The sequence below is a fragment of the Scaptodrosophila lebanonensis genome, unplaced genomic scaffold (genome assembly GCF_003285725.1).
Source record: "Scaptodrosophila lebanonensis strain 11010-0011.00,11010-0021.00 unplaced genomic scaffold, SlebRS2 tig00000122-arrow-arrow-pilon, whole genome shotgun sequence".
Taxonomy (NCBI): domain Eukaryota; kingdom Metazoa; phylum Arthropoda; class Insecta; order Diptera; family Drosophilidae; genus Scaptodrosophila; species Scaptodrosophila lebanonensis.
This window is the reverse complement of record NW_022060580.1, coordinates 1092505-1111558: the sequence shown is the minus strand read 5'-3', so window position 1 is coordinate 1111558 and position 19054 is coordinate 1092505. Positions and strand designations below refer to the sequence as shown.

Below are 19054 nucleotides of genomic sequence, written 5' to 3'. Positions count from 1 at the left end.
GGTAGGCGGTGGAGGTTTGAGCTTTGAGACTAGGCTTGCCATTTTGGTTCTGCTTCGTCATGTTAACAGTGGGGCGTGTATGCGTCACGGCTCCTCTTGTTGCGGAACTTCCAGTTCCTTCCGGCCTTTGTGGAGGGACGGTCTCCAGTTTATTTTTATTTATCGTTTTTGGCGTTGAGGTATTCATTTTGTTTTATATTTCTTGGGTTCCCACGAGTGGCGGAGAAGGGGCTTGACCACCCGGGCAGAGATCCGCGTACCCGGGCTAGGCTAAATAATCCGGGGGGTCCGTCAACCGACAACGTACGGGACAATTTCTAGCGCCATTACCAGTCGGCACCCTCTTGGAGGGTTCAGCACGAGGAATTTTTTGCCACAGTTTGTATAAAAAGAGCTGAAAAAATATGTCAGACACAGTTCTGTACAGCGAGCTAAACCAACTAGCTTCTACACTTATTACAATAGGTGGTGACTGCAAGAGTGCGACTACTGCATGACAAAAGCGCTGCATTAGAAAAAGCTCTTCTGGCAGTATTTCCGTCATTGGTGTTTCCACTGCCATTTGGGCTAGGCTTGTCCACATTAAGTCCCATTTCTTCCATCATTTTCATCTGTATATAATGCTTTCGTGATTCCAATTGAGGCTTTTCGCAGCCTTTCACGTGCCACTTTTTAAGCTCAACTCTATATGAAATTTTCAACACGAATTCAAAGAATCGGATCCAAGCATGTAGCGGACTTATTCTATATTCTAGAGTGGGTTCTTTAGCCTTGGAAACTAACGAGTTGAAATCTTTTACAACACTGACAAGAATTAGTTCCGGTCACAATATTTAAGACTTTACCGTCAGTAAGTGTCATTTGCCCACTATACTCCACAAATAATTCTTTTTCTTTGTATCTGTACAAAAATATATGTAGGCTGCTTATCTGAGTATCCAAGTTTTCTTTTTCATTCAGTATAACCTCAGTACTTTCCTTAATAAACTAGATTTTTAAAGGCCGGCAAAATCGAACTGATTGGGGCGTCTTATTAAACCAAAGAAGCTGTTGCGCATTTGTTATTAATTTTAATGGGACAACTGTTGTTACAAAAAGGTAATTGTCCAAAAGAAGACTTCCAAAACGCTGTTTGTACATACTGTGGCCTGATGAACCATTAAATCCATAACTAAAAAAAAAAACTTACAATGCATCACGTTGGGAAGTGTTTCCAAGACCTAATGTTGCATTTCAAGTATGCGATAAGCTGTATGGTCTAAAATAAGTTGTAACTTACTTTTGGAATAAACAATATCGTAAGGTCTGCACTTTAATTTAGATTTTAGTACATCCGGATATGGTGGATATATATCACAGCCATGTGTTTTTGTGTGTTGTTTCATATTAATATCTTGACTTTTTGTCAATAAATTTTCAATTAACAAGTAAAAAACTAAAGTCGGGTGTCCCGACTTTCAAATACTCTGTACATAGGTTTACAATAATTATAGAAAATATAAAAAATTAAGAAAATTAAAAAAAAAATTGGATCCATTTTACCTCTCTCGGTATTCGAACTCACGTAAAGTGTGTATAATTGCACATATATAGAAAGCAATTGCGTCTATGTGAGTGTATGTATGCCTATGCGCATCTATTCGTGTCTGTGTAAACATGTTAGCAGTGAACCAAACAGCAACATCAGCAACAGCCGCGGGCAGCGGATGAGCAGCGCTGCAGCAGCAAATATATTTATGGCTATAACTTCTTGTTAAATCGGTCTATCATAGTAAAACTTGGCATACGGACACATAACAACTAACAAAATTTTAGTTCGAAATTCCAAGAATTACGGGAGTTAGAGAAAATCGCGATTTGCATGGGAGAGGAGGGAGGGAGGGAAATTCCGTTAGTGATTATGTGTCTGTATACCAAGTTTCATCATGATAGATCAATTCTGAAGAAAGTTATAACCATAAATAAAATCGCTGCCCATGCTCTGCTTGTAGTTCTGGCCGCAGCGCTGCCCGCAGCTGTTGTTGTTGTTGCTGCTTTGGTTCAACTTTGTGCTGCATACATACACGCATATAAACACGCAGACCACGATACTGATGTAAATGTATGCTGTTGAAACTGTACATTAACATGTACTTTATTTAATTAAATTATTTAATTAATATAATTTTTTAAAATTAAAAATTAAATTTTTTTTTTTATTTTTTTCCTTTTTGGTGGGAGTTACAGGGTATTTGAGAGTTGAGTTCGCTCGACTTTATCATTCCTTATAATTAGGAACTCCTGATTCATTATTCCGGCCCCGTTAAAGCGATAGGCTTTAACATATTTGCAGTACGGCCAGCTTGTGAATTGGCCGTTTCACTCCTCCTGTTGTTGTGCGCACTTCTGCCACACGCGCCTTACCGTCTTGCCCGACGGTTGTGCGAACCACGCGCCCTGTCAGCCACTTTTGGGGTGGAAGATTGTCCTCGTGCATGAGAACGAGGGCGCCGACTTCCACGTTGGGCTCTCCTTTGTCCCACCGAGTTCGCTGCTGTAGGCTGAGGACGTAGTCCCTGGACCAGCTGCGCCAAAACTGCAGCTTGAGCGCCGAAAGTTGCTGCCACCGTTTCAACAACCCGGAACTGGTCCTGCTGCCAGCCCTTCCTGGCTCGGATTCGTGCGGCAGCGAACGTAGAGGCCGACCTATTAGCAGGTGGCCTGGAGTGAGGGCCTCGCCGTCGCTTGGATCGCTGCTGAGGGGGGCGATAGGCCTGGAGTTGAGTAGAGCCTCTACTTCCACCAGATGCGTGTTCAGCTCTGCCTGCGTCAGATTGGCGTTCCCGACTCCTCGCAGAAGATGACTCTTGGCGGCCTTCACTGCAGCTTCCCACAGTCCTCTGAAGTGGGGTGCTCGTGGCGGTATGAACACCCAGTCTATCCCTCGCTGTGCGGCGTACGACACCATCCTGTCCTTCTGGTCGCTGAATGCTGCCCGAAACTCCTTCAGAGCGTTGCTTGCTCCCACGAAATTTGTCGCGTTGTCGCTGTACACGCGCTGTGGAAGACCCCGTCTGCCGATGAACCTTTTAAAAGAATTTAAAAAACAATCAGTTGACAGGTCTTCAACAGGTTCGAGGTGGACTGCCTTTGACGTAAAACACACAAATACTGCGACATAAGACTTTAAAGGGGCTCTTCCACGAATTCTGAGGCTCACGTGGAAAGGACCAAAATAATCAACGCCACAAACCGCGAACGCGTGCTCAGGATTCACGCGATCGGCTGGCAAGTTGCCCATTATCTGACTCAGCAACTTTGGTTTGTAGCGGAAGCAATGCATGCAGTTTTTTACTGCCCTTGTGCATGCTTCTCGAGCATTAATAAGCCATATTTGTTGCCTTGGAAGAGCAACCATGACTTTGGCACCTGCATGATGATTTTCAAAATGCAAGGCGAGAACGAAAAGAATTACAAAGCGTGAATTTCGTGGCATCAGCAAAGGAAATTTTGTGTCGTACGGTAGCGAAGCGTTAAGCAATCGTCCGCCTACTCGCACAAGTTGCAAGTTAACTCCGTTTTGCTTGTACTGATGCAGGAACGGATTTAAACGCTGATATTTCTGTTGAAGCAATTTGGACGCCTTTAAATTTTCAACCTCCTGGCGCAATTCTATTTAAGCAGCCTACGCTCTAATGATAAGAAACGCCTTTTTGCTGTCTCAAAGGAATGACCAAGCAAACCAGGGTTTCGTTTAAAAGGAAGTTCTACTTCGAAACGTCCAGAAGGTAGCCTGCGGACTGTTTGAATGAAGCTTTGCTCACAGGCTAACTGTTCTCTGGGACTTTCTCTAACTCCCAAAAACGTTCAACCAGAGAATCGAGAGAACATTCATTGTCTTTGATGGCAATATTACATATTGCTGACGCAGAAGGTGACCTTTGGGTGCATTTTCCAGACATAATCCAACCTAACAGCGCCTTTTGTACAATTGGAAGCGTGGGACCGAGTTTTATTTGACCAACGCACAAAAGCTCAAATATGTTTCAGCTCCCAGCAGCAGGTCTATTTTAGCTGGTCTGAAAAACTCAGGATCAGCCAGTTCGACATTTGGTGGTACCTTCCACTGGTCGAGACGCACGGCATCGCTTGGCTGACAAGCAGATATTGAGCTTAGTACCCAAAAATCTGCCACGAAGCTGTATGCCGTGGTGCGTGACTGAACACAAGTATTGACTTTATGCCGAACTGAAGTGTTCGACTGGCCAACTGTTAAAATGTTTAGCGCACCATTTTCTCGGCGTAGGCGCAAGCGTTGAGCCAGCGACTCCGACATGAAGTTGACTTGGGACCCAGAGTCCAACAATGCCCTAGCGACTTGAAATTGGCCAGTTCTATCCTTAACCTTTACAAGTGCTGTAGCAAGGATTACCTGATCCTTGCTTCGAACATGGCTAACATACGCCTCACTGGCCGGATGCGATGCTGCCGCATTATTGGCACCTTGTCATTCATACCGATGAAGCAGCGTATGATGAGCCTTTGAACAGACTCGACACTTGGAAGCCTTACACTTCGACACACGATGACCGATTTTTAGGCAATTTATACACAACTTTTGCGCTTTGATAAAAGTGAATCGCTCTGCAACAGGAATTGCTGCGAAAGGCTGACAATCAGCTATGTCGTGGTCTGCTGAGTTGCAGTAGTTGCACTTGTGCGCAGATCTTGTTTCACTTTTTGCACAAGAAAATGCCGATTTGGCTTGACCCTTGACTAATTCTGGCTTTGGCTTGCCTTTGCTCTTGGTTGCTTCTTCTGCAGATAAGTACTGATAGCGCCTATTTAATTGTGCTGCGCAATCAGCCCTAGATGGCAGCTTATTATAATCGAGCTGCTCCTCAAACCGTGATTTGGTGGTATGGTCTACTTTAGACATCACCAAATGGATTAAGACTGCGTTCAGGATTTCTTTATCGTCGCCAATTGACAATAGAGACGCGTATACAGCTGAAACCGTATCGATAATGTGTCTTAATCCAGATGCCGACGGCTTGGCCATTGCAGAAATTTCGAAAAGTTGTGACACTGTATCGAAGAATATTAGACATTTATTGTCATAAACTGATTTAAGACATGCAAGAGCCTTTTCAAATTTGCAGTCTATTATTGGGAATGCCTTTATTGTACCTAACGCTTCATCGGAAAGGCATGAAACTAAATGGTTGAACTTTTCAACATTTGTCAACGTCGGATCGCTGTGCACGAGATTTTCATATAAATTTACGAAGCTTTTAAAATCAGCGTGCTTGCCGCTGAACTTGGGCAAGCGCATCTTTGGCAACTGAGAATGGTGGCCATGGGAAATGCTCGCCGAACAATTGTGTTCGATGCGTGACTCATCGTGCTGCACTGCCGAAAGAAACAACGCTTTCGTAGTCACGCAAATATCCTCAAGTGCACACCTACTATCATTGGTGGGATCTAGCGTATCTATCTCTGCCTGAATTGCCATTGCTTTGTCAATGTAATCAGTCAGAATTTCCAAACGACACTTCAATTGAACCTTATCAAATGAAATGGTCTTCTGCTCAAAGCCATTTTTTAGATTTTTAATGTTATTTACGACTCTGTCGTACCTTTGCACTGCTAAAGTGAGTTTGGCATTAACCTTTGACGGATCCATACTGACCGCTTTATATTGCCTTCACTGTACCGGCAACCAATGAAGAAAACAGTGAGTTAGCAGTGCAAGAAGAATTACGCGCCTATGCGTTGATTTAAGAGCAAGAATAAATACAATTATGTTTGTTTAGGCACGTATCTAGTTTGCAGCTTTCTAAGTTAAACCTTATGCAGCGCGCTAGCAGCCAAAGAGATTTGCAAGTGCAACGAAAATAGAGCGCTTGATCGATCTCTTCAGCTACCCACGACGACGCAAAAAGAGAACTGCCCAGAAGTGCAAGCTATAGCAATGCGCGCGGTTATGCTCTCAAACGTACGTACGTAGTTTGAACGCGACTCTCTTGTACGCAATGTATAAAGGCAACTACAACTACCCACGTTTAGCACCAACAGCTAACCATACGGTACTCGCGCAAAGAGAACGAAATGACAACGACGGCAAGTACAGCTGTAAGGGCAATGTACTTAGCGGCCGTCCGACAATTATGCGTGCATATAACGGCGAAAATAAAAGGGGGTGAAGGGGCTAGCAGTTTAGTGTGCCAACGTCAGGCTTAAACCTCTTTTCAATTTATTATAATACACGTATATAACGTATACATATGTATATATGTGCGATAATGACCATGCAAAATTCACAGTACCAAAATTGAATTATTTTGTTTCTAAGTATTTGTTTGTCGTTTTTGCTCGAGGAAACATTCAATTTTTAGTACGAAATACCTGTGAACTGTCCATGGATTGTTCCGACACTTCCCTCTTAGCCTTTGGCTCAACACGGGACATCTATCGTCTTGGTTAGTGGAAATTCGAGATAATCGTCCACTCCAGAAAGCTTGGCGTTGAAACAGCAACCACTCGCGACCAGCAAACCCAACAACAACGAAATATGCAAAATAAGTGTCGAATGCACTAATTATTACAACGAGAAACACTCAAAACCGAAGTCCCTGCTCGGGCGCCAATGTAAAATTGCAAGCGTTTTTGCAATTTTATATACATAAACTTTTAATGTTTATGTACATACAAACGAAATTTTAGTTCGACCGCGGTAATGAGACAGTTGGGTTGCTGGCGAAAAGGCGAAATTTATTTTTGACAAATTCGTGCTGCTTACTTCGATGTTGCTTCACGAGTGCCAGTTATATTCGTTTTTTCATGTGCTTAGGCCTACGACACGGCGAGCTTTTCTTACATCCTAACAGTGCGCCTTACGCTACAATGTTAACTTAAGCTTATGCATTACGTTTACTATTATACTAAAATTCACTGGCTTACAAATTACGTTTACAATAAGTACTTGTATAACTACATTCTAACAATTCAATCTATAATTAAACTTATAATTAGGAACTCCTGATTCAACACCCTGTATTCGTAGTGTAAAAAGGGTATATTAGGTTTGTGCAAAGTATGTAACATGCAGAAGGAAGCATCTTCGACCCCATAAAGTATATATATTCTGAATCAGCATGATGAGAGGAATCGATCCGACTGACTGGATGAACGCAAGGAAAGCTGGCATAACCAAAGTTGGTATCCAGATGTTCCTAGATCCGGGAAAAGACGAGTTTATTTTATTTTTTTTTTGGAATTTTTCCCCCCTTCCCACGCTACAGAACTTTGTCAATACTGTCCACATTTCAAAAGCTACATTAATCAAACTTTACACAGATATAATTATCAACCTTTTTTATAAATTTCATTTAAATCAGTTAATTCTAATAAAAGTTATTATCGAAACAAATTCTCTCCAGTACAACCCCCCCAAACTGCTTCTTCCTCTTTTTACTTCTGCTATGGGCGCATATACCTCAGTGTCGGAAGTTTAACTGGGTATTTCACTGTCGGGTTTGCTCGACTGTAGCGTTCTCTCTTGTTGTTTTTTAATTTTCCTGTTTTGTAGAGAGTATAGGGTATTTTACTGTAGGGTTTGCATGAAAGGTCAATTCTGAAGAAAGTTATAGCCATAAATAAAATCGCTGCCCATGCTCTGCTTGTAGCTCTGCCTGCGAGCGCCATACACGCTTATAAAAACTCAGAGACACGATTCTGATGTAAATGTATGCTGTTGTGCAAGCTCAACCGCACAATTTTTTTTAAAGCGTTTACCTCCATCAGCATAATTCATTCATGGTCGTCCAAGGTTTTGAGGGTCACCTTCTGACCATCCTCACTAAAATCTATAACCATTTTTGATGACATCTAACTCTGGTACCGTGGATTTGTTTTTAGAATTCCTTGCGTTCTATTGCACTTTATACACAATTGGTTTGCATACCATACTTTCTCTTCCACATTTTTCAAAAACAAAATCTAAAACAGCTGATGTTTTTTGACCATTTACTGACCACAATTCTAGCAGTTTTTATACTCTGTACATGAAATGTACAGAATTATATTAGGTTTGCGGGAGCTGAAAAATGTAACTGGCAGAAGGAGACGTGGCAGACCCCACAAAGTATATATATTCTTGATCAGCGTGACAAGACGAGTCGATCTAGCCCTGTCTGTCTGTCCGTCTGTCCGTCCGTATGAACACCTGGATCTCAGAGACTATAAGAGATAGAGACACCAAATTTTGCACAAAGATGCCTTATGTGTGTATTCTATACGAGTTTTTTTTTTTGAGTTTCCCCTCCACTTCCCCCCTATGGGGGTTTTCCCGATTTTCCATTCGTATAATCGCCTATATCTCGGAGACTATAAGACCTAGGAACACCAAATTTTAGTATATTTTGGAATTTCCCTCTCTCCCCCCTCTCCCATGCAAACCGCGATTTTCTCTAACTCCCGTAATTCTTGGAATTTCGAACTAAAATTTGGAAATACCCCCAGTTGGTTGTTATGTGTCCGTGTGCCAAGTTTCACTATGATAGATAAATAAATATATTTGCTGCTCAAGCGCTGCCCGCGGCTGTTGATGCTGGTGCTTTGGTTGACTGCACACATGTTTACACAGACACGAATAGATGCGCATAGGCATACATACACTCACACAGACGCAATTGCTATGTAAATGTGCAATTATACACACTTTAGGTGAGTTCGAATACCAAAAGAGGTAAAATCGATCAAATTTTTTTTAATTTTCTTAATTTTTTTATTTTTTATAATTATTGTAAACATATGTACAGAGTATTTCAAAGTCGGGACACCCGACTTTAGCTTTTTTACTTGTTGATGCTCAAAGTTGTCTGAAAAAATCGTAATTTTTCCGGTTTCAGGCAAATTCACGCAAAAAACAAGTAAAAAAGCTAAAGTCGGGTGTCCCGACTTTGAAATACTCTGTACATATGTTTACAATAATTATAAAAAATAAAAAAATTAAGAAAATTAAAAAAAATTTGATCGATTTTACCTCTTTTGGTATTCGAACTCACCTAAAGTGTGTATAATTGCACATTTACATAGCAATTGCGTCTGTGTGAGTGTATGTATGCCTATGCGCATCTATTCGTGTCTGTGTAAACATGTGTGCAGTCAACCAAAGCACCAGCATCAACAGCCGCGGGCAGCGCTTGAGCAGCAAATATATTTATTTATCTATCATAGTGAAACTTGGCACACGGACACATAACAACCAACTGGGGGTATTTCCAAATTTTAGTTCGAAATTCCAAGAATTACGGGAGTTAGAGAAAATCGCGGTTTGCATGGGAGAGGGGGGAGAGAGGGAAATTCCAAAATATACTAAAATTTGGTGTTCCTAGGTCTTATAGTCTCCGAGATATAGGCGATTATACGAATGGAAAATCGGGAAAACCCCCATAGGGGGGAAGTGGAGGGGAAACTCAAAAAAAAAAACTCGTATAGAATACACACATAAGGCATCTTTGTGCAAAATTTGGTGTCTCTATCTCTTATAGTCTCTGAGATCCAGGTGTTCATACGGACGGACAGACGGACAGACGGACAGACAGACAGACAGGGCTAGATCGACTCGTCTCGTCATGCTGATCAAGAATATATATACTTTGTGGGGTCTGCCACGCCTCCTTCTGCCTGTTACATTTTTCAGCTCCCGCAAACCTAATATACTCTTGTACATTTCATGTACAGAGTATAAAAAAACAAAATTTGATCATCGTTAAGAAAGGACAAAGCACATATACGAAACACACTTAAAAACAATTATATTAAACAAACTTTTCCATGTTTTGCTTTAATTGTTTAAATCAAATATCTTATTTTCAGCTTAAAAAGTCAGAAAAAATTGTTGAACAAACAACACCAGATTTCCAGTGAAAAAAAACAGCCGGCTGCACTAAATGATTATAATTTTGGTTTCTATGACAGTTGGAGTATGCTCTTGTAGAAACAATTGTTTCCCCCCAAATCATGACTTTTTTTATTCCAAAACAAGTAGAGAAGCTAAACGACTTTGAAATACTCTGTGCATATGTGTAGTATAATTATGCGTATCTATGCGTGTATGTGTGTGTTTGTGTGTGCAATCACTGCCTGGTCATACATACATATATGGCTAGAACTTCCTGATAAATCGGCCTATCATTATGAAACTCGACATAGGGACTCATAATCACTAAGGAGGTATTTTCCGAATTTCAATGAAAAATTCCATGAATTAAGGGAATTATGGCTTGTTGTGTAGAGGGAGGAGGGAGGGAAATTCCAAAATACACATTTTCTTCGTATTCACACAAGGCATCTAGGACTAAAATTTGGTGTAGGTGATTATACGAAAGGAAAATCGGGAAAACCCCCATAGGGGGAAAGTGGGGGAAAATCAAAAAAATACAACAAACTTGCACAGCGTACACACATAAGGCATCTTTGTGCAAAATTTTGTGTTTCAGAAGAATATATATACTTTGTGCGGTCTGCCACGCCTTGTTCTGCCTGTTACATTTTCAGCTCCCGCAAACCTAATATGCTCTTGTACATTTTATGTACTGAGTATAAACATTTTATAGATTTTACCTCTCTCGATATTCGAACTCACGTAAAGGGTGTATAATTGCACATTTAGATAGCATTTGCGTCTATGTGAGTGTACGAATATCTATGCTCGTCTATTCGCGAATGCGCGAGTATTGCGAAACATTTTACAGCGGAAGCTTTCTTGGAAGCTTTCGAGTAAACTGCTGTCCTGCTTACTGCAGGAGGCTCTATAAACGGGGCTTAGGCGACCTGAGCAGGAGAATGCACAGGGAAAATTTCAAACAATTTTCCAGGGGAAGCAGACAACAAGATTGCTGGCGATAAACTTGGGCGTAATGAGGTTGACCGGGCCGAGCAAGGCGGTACCTCTAGAAATTGAGGCTCTAACCTACGCTTGAGCGGAGACACAAACATATATTGAATAAGCAACTGTTTTCCAGAGTCGAACTCAGTTGAAAGTTGCTAAGTTAATTTTGCAATTTTAAAAACTTATTTCGAATGTTATTATTCATACGTGAGAAATTAAATTGGATGTCAATGCATACAGGGCATGATCACCTCAAACCACCACAGCCTTTTTTAGGTGAGTAAACTTTGTCGAGGTCACGACCACTTAATCCTGCACATTTAATATGCATAAAATTCTCGCACAACCAACAGTTAACAAACCGAAGTTGATCAGAATCAATTGCATCTTTAACTGTGCATGACTTGTTGTAGCACGACATTGTGGGCAAATACAAAGGTGAATGATCTAAATAAGTCAGTTAGTGCAAAGCTTAAGAAGAATGCTATAAGAAACAAGAAAGGAATGCTAAAGTCGAGCAGGCTCAACTCTTAAATACCCTGTACCACCCCACAAAAAAATAAATTAATTTAATTAATTAATTAAATTAATTTAATTAAATATTCCATACATGCATACATTTACCTTTACATCAGAATCGTGTCTATGCGTGTTTGTGTACTTGTACATATGTATGTATGTGTGCATTGGGCATGGTTATATGGCTATAACTTACTTTCTGATCAACCTATCATAATGAAACTTGGTATACGGATATATAAGTACTAACTGGATGTGTCTACCAAATTCCAAGAATTACGGAAGTTATAGAAAATCTTGAATAGGGGGGGGGGGAGTGGGGGGGGCGCGTTGCGTTGTTAGAGCGCACTGCAGAATGGGGCTTGTATTTTCCTGAGGCCTGTATTTTCCTGAGGTGTGACGTTAAACACCATCAGGAGATAGACCTTGTCAAATTTGGAGAGCAATAGGGCCGGAGAGATGTCGACAAGTATGTTTAAATCTAATTTGATCTATCTTGAACTCTTAAATTTAATAATATTTAAACCACTAGAAGTGGTTTTCTTAAGTAGAAGCAATGCTCTTTAGAAAGAAGCTTCGAGTCTGTACCTGTGATTCCATTTAAACCCTCGTTGGTTGTGTGAGATTAAGCTGTACCGGGAAATGTAACTCATATGCAATTATTTTATTGATCGTTTTATCGATACATGAGAGTACGGGAATCGGACGATTACTGGATCTCGTATGTAGGTTTGTTTGGTTTGCCAATAGGGGCTTAACCAATAGCTCCAGGTATATGGATAAGTCTCAGTTTATATATTGCAAGAAATCTGTATATAGCTTAATTGCATCTGGGCTATTGGCCTTTAAATTTTTTTTAACGCTGCATCTATTTCCCCAAGTGTGAATTTTACATGTAAGTTTTTGACAGAAGCAGACGAAGAATTTGAGTGGTATGGAGTTAACATATAAAGGTGTTTCTGTTGTTTATATACATCTGGAAAACTAACGCCTCCGGAGCATTAAGACCATGTTTGGGAAAGTCTTCTGCAATCGGCAGGACGTGAAACAGAAAGTGGATTTTAAGAAATTTAGAGGAGGGACACCGGATAAGCGCTTAGCGTCATTCCAGATTTTGTGTAGGGATGAAAGGAGGAAAGGAAAGTGGGAAGTTCTAGATGTGAAGTTTTCAAGATAGTTAAATATAGCACAAATAAAAATTGTTCCTCCGGGGAACTATAGCCTTATATAGTAATCTTTTTCTCCCAAATTTCGCCCTAAAACCAAATCTCATCATATGTTTTGCCAGGAGGTTTGATTAAAGACACTAAGAAAGACTTTTTACAAATAAAAATACTCATTGGAATATAAGCCCTTAGTTTTTCTGAACAATCTGCATCAAAAATATTTTGCATATCCTATGTAAATATTATTAAATTAGCAAATTACTAAATGATTACTTAGAATACTAGCATTCACATACAGCATCCATAACAACCGAACAATACAGAACAATACAAGGTGCGTTCAAAAGTAAACAGGACTTTTTGAATCTAGCGCCCCCTGGTGGCGCTATCAATATGTCGACTGGTGCGTTAGTATCTGCTATCTTTATCGATTGTCCATTTCATGAGATTGCATCGATTGGAAGTGAAGTTATTGCCTTTTAAGTGTCAGTATGTTTGTGTTAACGGTGCGAAATTGAGCTTCGAACAAAGAGCCAACATTAAATGTTGTTTTAAAATTGGTAAAACTTTTACCGAAACGTTTCAATTGATGGAACAAGTTTATGGCGATGATTGCCTATGCACGAGTGGTTTCAACGTTTTCAAAGTGGTCGTGAGGACGACGACGATCAACTTGTGGGCCAATCAAAATTCGTGATCACCGAAAATTCCATCGAAACTGTGCGTGAATTCATCAAAAATCAGCCGAAATCATCATTAAAATTGATGGAAATGGAATTGAACATCTCCAAAACATCGATTTATCGCATTTTGACCGAACATTTGGGCTTACGAAAGGTGTGTGCACGGTTTGTTCCGCACAAATTGACTAACGACCAAAAATTGCACAGAATCGTCTCATCGATCGACGCTTGTGACAGATTATTTGACCAAAAATCACATTTTAACCATTAACCACTCGCCGTATTCACCTGATATGGCACCGTGCGACCTCTACCTTTTCGGAAAAATGCATTTGCCCATGAAAGGAAAGCGTTATGCAGACGTAGAGGCCATTCAAAAGGCTTGCACCGGCATACTGGCGGCCATACCGGCCAACGAGCTAAAACACTCGTTCGACAAGCTTTTGGATCGTACATTGTTAGAACATTGTCATGCTAGGGTTAACAACTTGTATGTATAACAGCTGATTGATTTACGCATTGTAACTAGGTCTTAAGTCATGCTCACTTCACTATATTAAAGCAACTCAAACAGGCAAGACGTTTACGCTCTTTTATTGTTTCTACCTTTGGATTTTGGGAGCCACGTGGATCTTCTACTTGCATAATCTGAAACTCTCTAACAAAGGTTATGGGCCCAGGTCCCACAGATCCCAGATTCATCAAGTTGGCGGTGTGAATAAATCTTAATAAGCACGGTACCAAAACGCGTGGTAGTGCATGGTAGATTTTTCGTTAACTAAAAAAGTGCGCATATATTTTTTTTTGTTGGTCTTGGTCGAACTATATTTCGTTGGTCGAAATTCGGTTATTTGTTTGGTTGGAAAATAATTTGCAAACTTCGTTGGTCGAAGGGAATTGCATGTGAATTGATACAGTCACTGGAAAAGGTTCCAAAATGTCAAACGGAATGAACATTGATAAATTAACAGAGGACAACTACGAGAGTTGGTCACTTCAAATGAAAAGCCTGTTAATTACTTCGGATTTATGGAAATATGTAGAATTGTCACCAGATACGATACCTGCAACGGATCGGTTATTATGGACAAGAAATGATCAAAAGGCATTGGCAATGATAATTATGTGCGTGAAGCCAAGTGAGTTAATACATATAAGAACATGTAACAGTGCACAGGAAGCATGGAATAAGTTACATGAGGTTTATTTTGCCAAGGGACCAGCTAGAAAGGTTAGCTTATTCAAACAATTGATAAGGTTCCAGATCAAAAGCAATGATAAGGTTTCCCCTCAAGTGAACAAATTTTGCAGCATTGCAGAAAATTTGAGTGAGATCGATGTTAAAGTTCCAGATGATTTGCTTTCAATTTTGCTGTTGTGTAGTTTGCCGGACGACATGGATAACTTTGTTGTAGCAATGGAATGCAGAGATCAGCTCCCGACTCTAAGTCAATTGAAGGTCAAAATATTGGAAGAAGAACATCGGAGAGAGGATAAAGGTCAAGAGAGTACTGGAACTGAGCAAATATTTTTGGCAAAGGGAATGAAAAAATTTAATAAGAAATCGACTCGGGTACAAACGAATAGCGAGGAAACTGATAATGAACGGAGACGCAACATAAAATGTTTTGCATGCGGTAAACGTGGTCATATCAGAGCGCAATGTAAAAGCGATAAGCGTGGGATAAACACAGCGATGAGCGCGTACAGTCGTACAACGGGTATAAGCAGCGACCAATGGATTTTGGATAGCGGTGCTTCATCTCACATGTGTAAAAAACGAGCGTACTTTGAAAAATTGAAAGAGAGCAACGAGAGTATAATTTTGGCATCAGGTGATAAAGTTAAAGCACACGGCGTAGGTAATGTAAAAATTAAATCACCATTCTGCAGTGACATTTTACTATCTATTTTTGGTTTAGGTGGCATTTGAAATGTGGACGCTATTGACGAAATTCTGTAGCGGGGGAAGGGGGGGAAAATTCCAAAAAATAAAATAAACTCGTCCTTTCTCGGACCTAGGAGAATCTGGATGCCAACTTTGGTTATTCTAGCTTTTATAGTTTCTGAGATCCTCGCGTTCATCCAGACGGACGGACAGACGGACAGACGGACGGACGGACGGACATGTCTAGATCGATTTCTCTCGTCATGCTGATTCAGAATATATATACTTTATGGGGTCGGAGATGCTTCCTTCTGCATGTTACATACTTTGCACAAACCTAATATACCCTTTTTACCCTACGGGTACAGGGTATAACAAGAGAGAACGCTACAGTCGAGCAAGCCCGACAGTGTAATACCCTGTACCCAGGTAAACTTCCGTCACTGAGTTATATGCGCCCAAAGCAGCAGCAAAAAGAGGAAGAAGAAGAGCGAACTTGTTGCTGCAGTTTGTGGGGGTTGTACTGGCGAGAATTTGTTTCGCTAATAACTTTTCTTAGAATTGACAGAATTGAATAAAATTTTAAACAAAAGTAGATAATTACTTATAAATTATGTGTGCAAAGTTTGGTTTAGGTAGCATTTGAAATGTGGACGCTATTGACGAAATTCTGTAGCGGGGGAAGGGGGGGAAAATTAAAAAAAAAAATAAACTCGTCCTTACTCGGACCTAGGAGAATCTGGATGCCAACTTTGGTTATTCTAGCTTTTATAGTTTCTGAGATCCTTGCGTTCATCCAGACGGACAGACGGACGGACAGACGGACAGACGGACGGACAGACGGACGGACATATCTAGATCGATTTCTCTCGTCATGCTGATCAAGAATATATATACTTTATGGGGTCGGAGATGCTTCCTTCTGTATGTTACATACTTTGCACAAACCTAATATACCCTTTTTACCCTACGGGTACAGGGTATAAAAACTTAGAGTGTATTGTATGTGCGACATGTAAAATTACAAGAAAGCCATTCGAAAGTTATGACGATATTTATACATCAAATAAACTTGAACTTGTACACACGGATATATGTGGTCCAATGCGTACTGCATCGGTATCGGGCGCGAGATATGTAATAAACTTTGTAGACGATCATACGCGGTATATATGGACATATTTTCTACGAAAGAAATCGGAAGCGTTAAACGCGTTTAAAGACTTTATGTTAAAAGCGGAAAATCAAACGGGGTATAAAATAAAATGTTTGCGAAGCTATAATGGCCGCGAATACATTAATGCAGATTTTAATACATTTCTTCGAAATCGCGGGATAAATCATCAAACTACCGTAAGTTATACACCTCAGCAAAATGGCATAGCTGAAAGGGCGAATCGAACATTAGTGGAGATGGCGAGATGCATGTTAAATGCGGCAGACCTACCACAATTCTTGTGGGCGGAGGCGATAAATACAGCTACTTACTTGCGGAATAGAGCAATAACAAAGAAGATAAGCGGCATGACTCCATATGAATGTTGGTTTAATCGGAAGCCGAGTGTCGGGCATTTAAAAACATTTGGTTGTGACAGCATCAGCTTAAACAAACAACCAGGTAAATCAAAATTCGCTACTAAAGGTCAAAAATTAATATTTGTAGGATACTCAGAGAAGTCTAAGGCATACAGACTATATGATGCATTCAGAAGATGTGTTATCGTATCCAGAGATGTGATTTTCTTGGAAAAATCGTTTACAATTGGTCGAGATGACGGCGAAGGAGCGGATGTCGTGGACGCAGAGCGACAATACTTTTTCGACCTGGAGGATCATCTGGCGATCACAAATGATACGGGCGGTAACAGCGTAGCCAATCAGGAAGAGGTCAATGATGTCGTTATGGATGAGAATGCTATACTAGTTGATGAAAGCGAAGAAGAAAACATTGTGGCTGGAAAGCGAAAGCGAGGTCGTCCCAAAACTCTTCGAACGGGTCAACCAGACAGGCCAAGAAAAGTTTTCGTGGTTCCACAAACAGTTAACCAACTGGAGGTTTGCAACTCGGATCCAAATACCGTAAAGGAGGCACTGACTAGCGACAACAGCAATAATTGGCTAGAAGCGATGAATGCAGAGTATCAAACACTTATAAAAAAACATACATGGGAACTTGTTAATGATGATGAAAAATATAACGTCATAGGTAGTAAATGGGTGTTTACAACAAAGCGCGATGCAACCGGAAACATTGAGAGATACAAAGCGCGACTAGTAGCTCAGGGTTGTTCGCAAAGATATAAAATCGACTACAAGGAGACGTATGCGCCAGTAGTAAGATACCAGACAATAAGGATAATATTAGGACTAGCGGCGCAATACAAATTATTTGTTAATCATATTGATATCGTGGCGGCGTATCTTAATGGAAACTTACAGGAGGATGTATATATGAGACAGCCGGAGATGTTTATTGATGAGCAGAAACCGGATTCGGTATGTAAGCTGAAAAAATCAATCTATGGTTTAAAGCAAGCAGGTCATGATTGGAACACGAAGATATCTGAAGTTCTAGCTGAAATTGGGTTCAAGCAGTGCTTGACAGATAGCTGTGTATACATCGACGAAACTACAGATGGCGATTTCAATATAATTGTATTGTATGTGGATGACATGTTGGTCGCATGTTCAAATTATAATAAACTGGCGGCGATTGTAAAGGCGATGAACAAGCACGTTGAAGCAGTTGACAGAGGACCAGTAAAATACTACTTGGGACTAGAAGTCGAGCGTGATGGCGTACAGGGTGATATATCAATTCATCAGCATCGGTACACGCAGAACTTGTTGACAGACTGGCATATGGAGGATTGTAAGCCATCGTTTACACCACTTGCTATGGGCACTGTGTTGCAGAAATGCACGGACAACAATTGCTGCGAAGTAGATGACATCAAAAGATACCAATCACTTATTGGAGGACTCAACTATTTGGCCATGGTTTCGAGGCCAGATATAGCGTACACTGTATCAAAGTTGTCCCAGTTCAACGATCATCCTCACAAAGAGCACTTTACGGCCGCAAAACACGTTTTGCGATATTTGAAAGGCGCACCAAAAGGTATAACTAAATTTGAAAATAACTTTGAAAATTTTGCTTGTTATACAGATGCTGACTGGGGATCACAATCATTTGATCGGAACGCACCTTGTACCAATTTGGCCCATATACAAAATACCATTTTTCGAACATCCGATTTTGCTGAATTAAGTTTATCTTTGTGAGTCTAGCAAAAATCAAAGATAAAGTACGCAACTATTGCTTCAAATGTAGCAGAAAACTGTTAATTAAACAAACTTGGCGATAATTGTGTTTCACCGAGTGGGCTGGTCCGTTGTTACAAATGATGTACATAACAGGGCTGTCATGTGAGTTGCAAAGCTTGGCGATAAACAGCTTCAAATTTTATGTTGATGTTTTTTATGAGTAAAGCGAGTGTCATTTAATTATTTTAAAATTTCTTAAATAATATTTTAAATTTAAAATTAGCTACATAATTTATTAAAATTACAAACAAGAAAAGACAAATAAATATGAAAATACGGAACTGCCAGGTTTAGTTACGTGCGCAGACAGCCCTACCGAGTCTGTTAACCTTCTTCATAATCAGTCAGCTGTTGCTGACAGCTGACTTAAAAGGGAAATCCGAAAAAATGAAATTTCTCAAAGGGCTGTGGCACCGGCAGATTTGTTTAGAGATTTTAAAAATAAGCCTAGCCGAGAGATTCAGCGATTTCTGTGGCAATTTCCCAAATTCCAAAATTAACATTAACATTATGGAAAATTACGAATAGAGGAGGAGTGGTGGTGTACCAGAAAAAACAAACAAACTTGATCTGCCTGGAGCTTCGGGGAGCTTGG

At 40.3% G+C, this 19054-nt stretch overlaps 1 protein-coding gene across 1 annotated transcript in view; it reads left to right on the top strand.

Annotated features, from left to right (window-relative positions):
• Positions 1 to 19054, top strand: part of LOC115628647 (unconventional myosin heavy chain 6) — a 665426-nt gene that overhangs the window by 516254 nt on the left and 130118 nt on the right. The gene's annotated exons all lie outside the window — the stretch shown is intronic.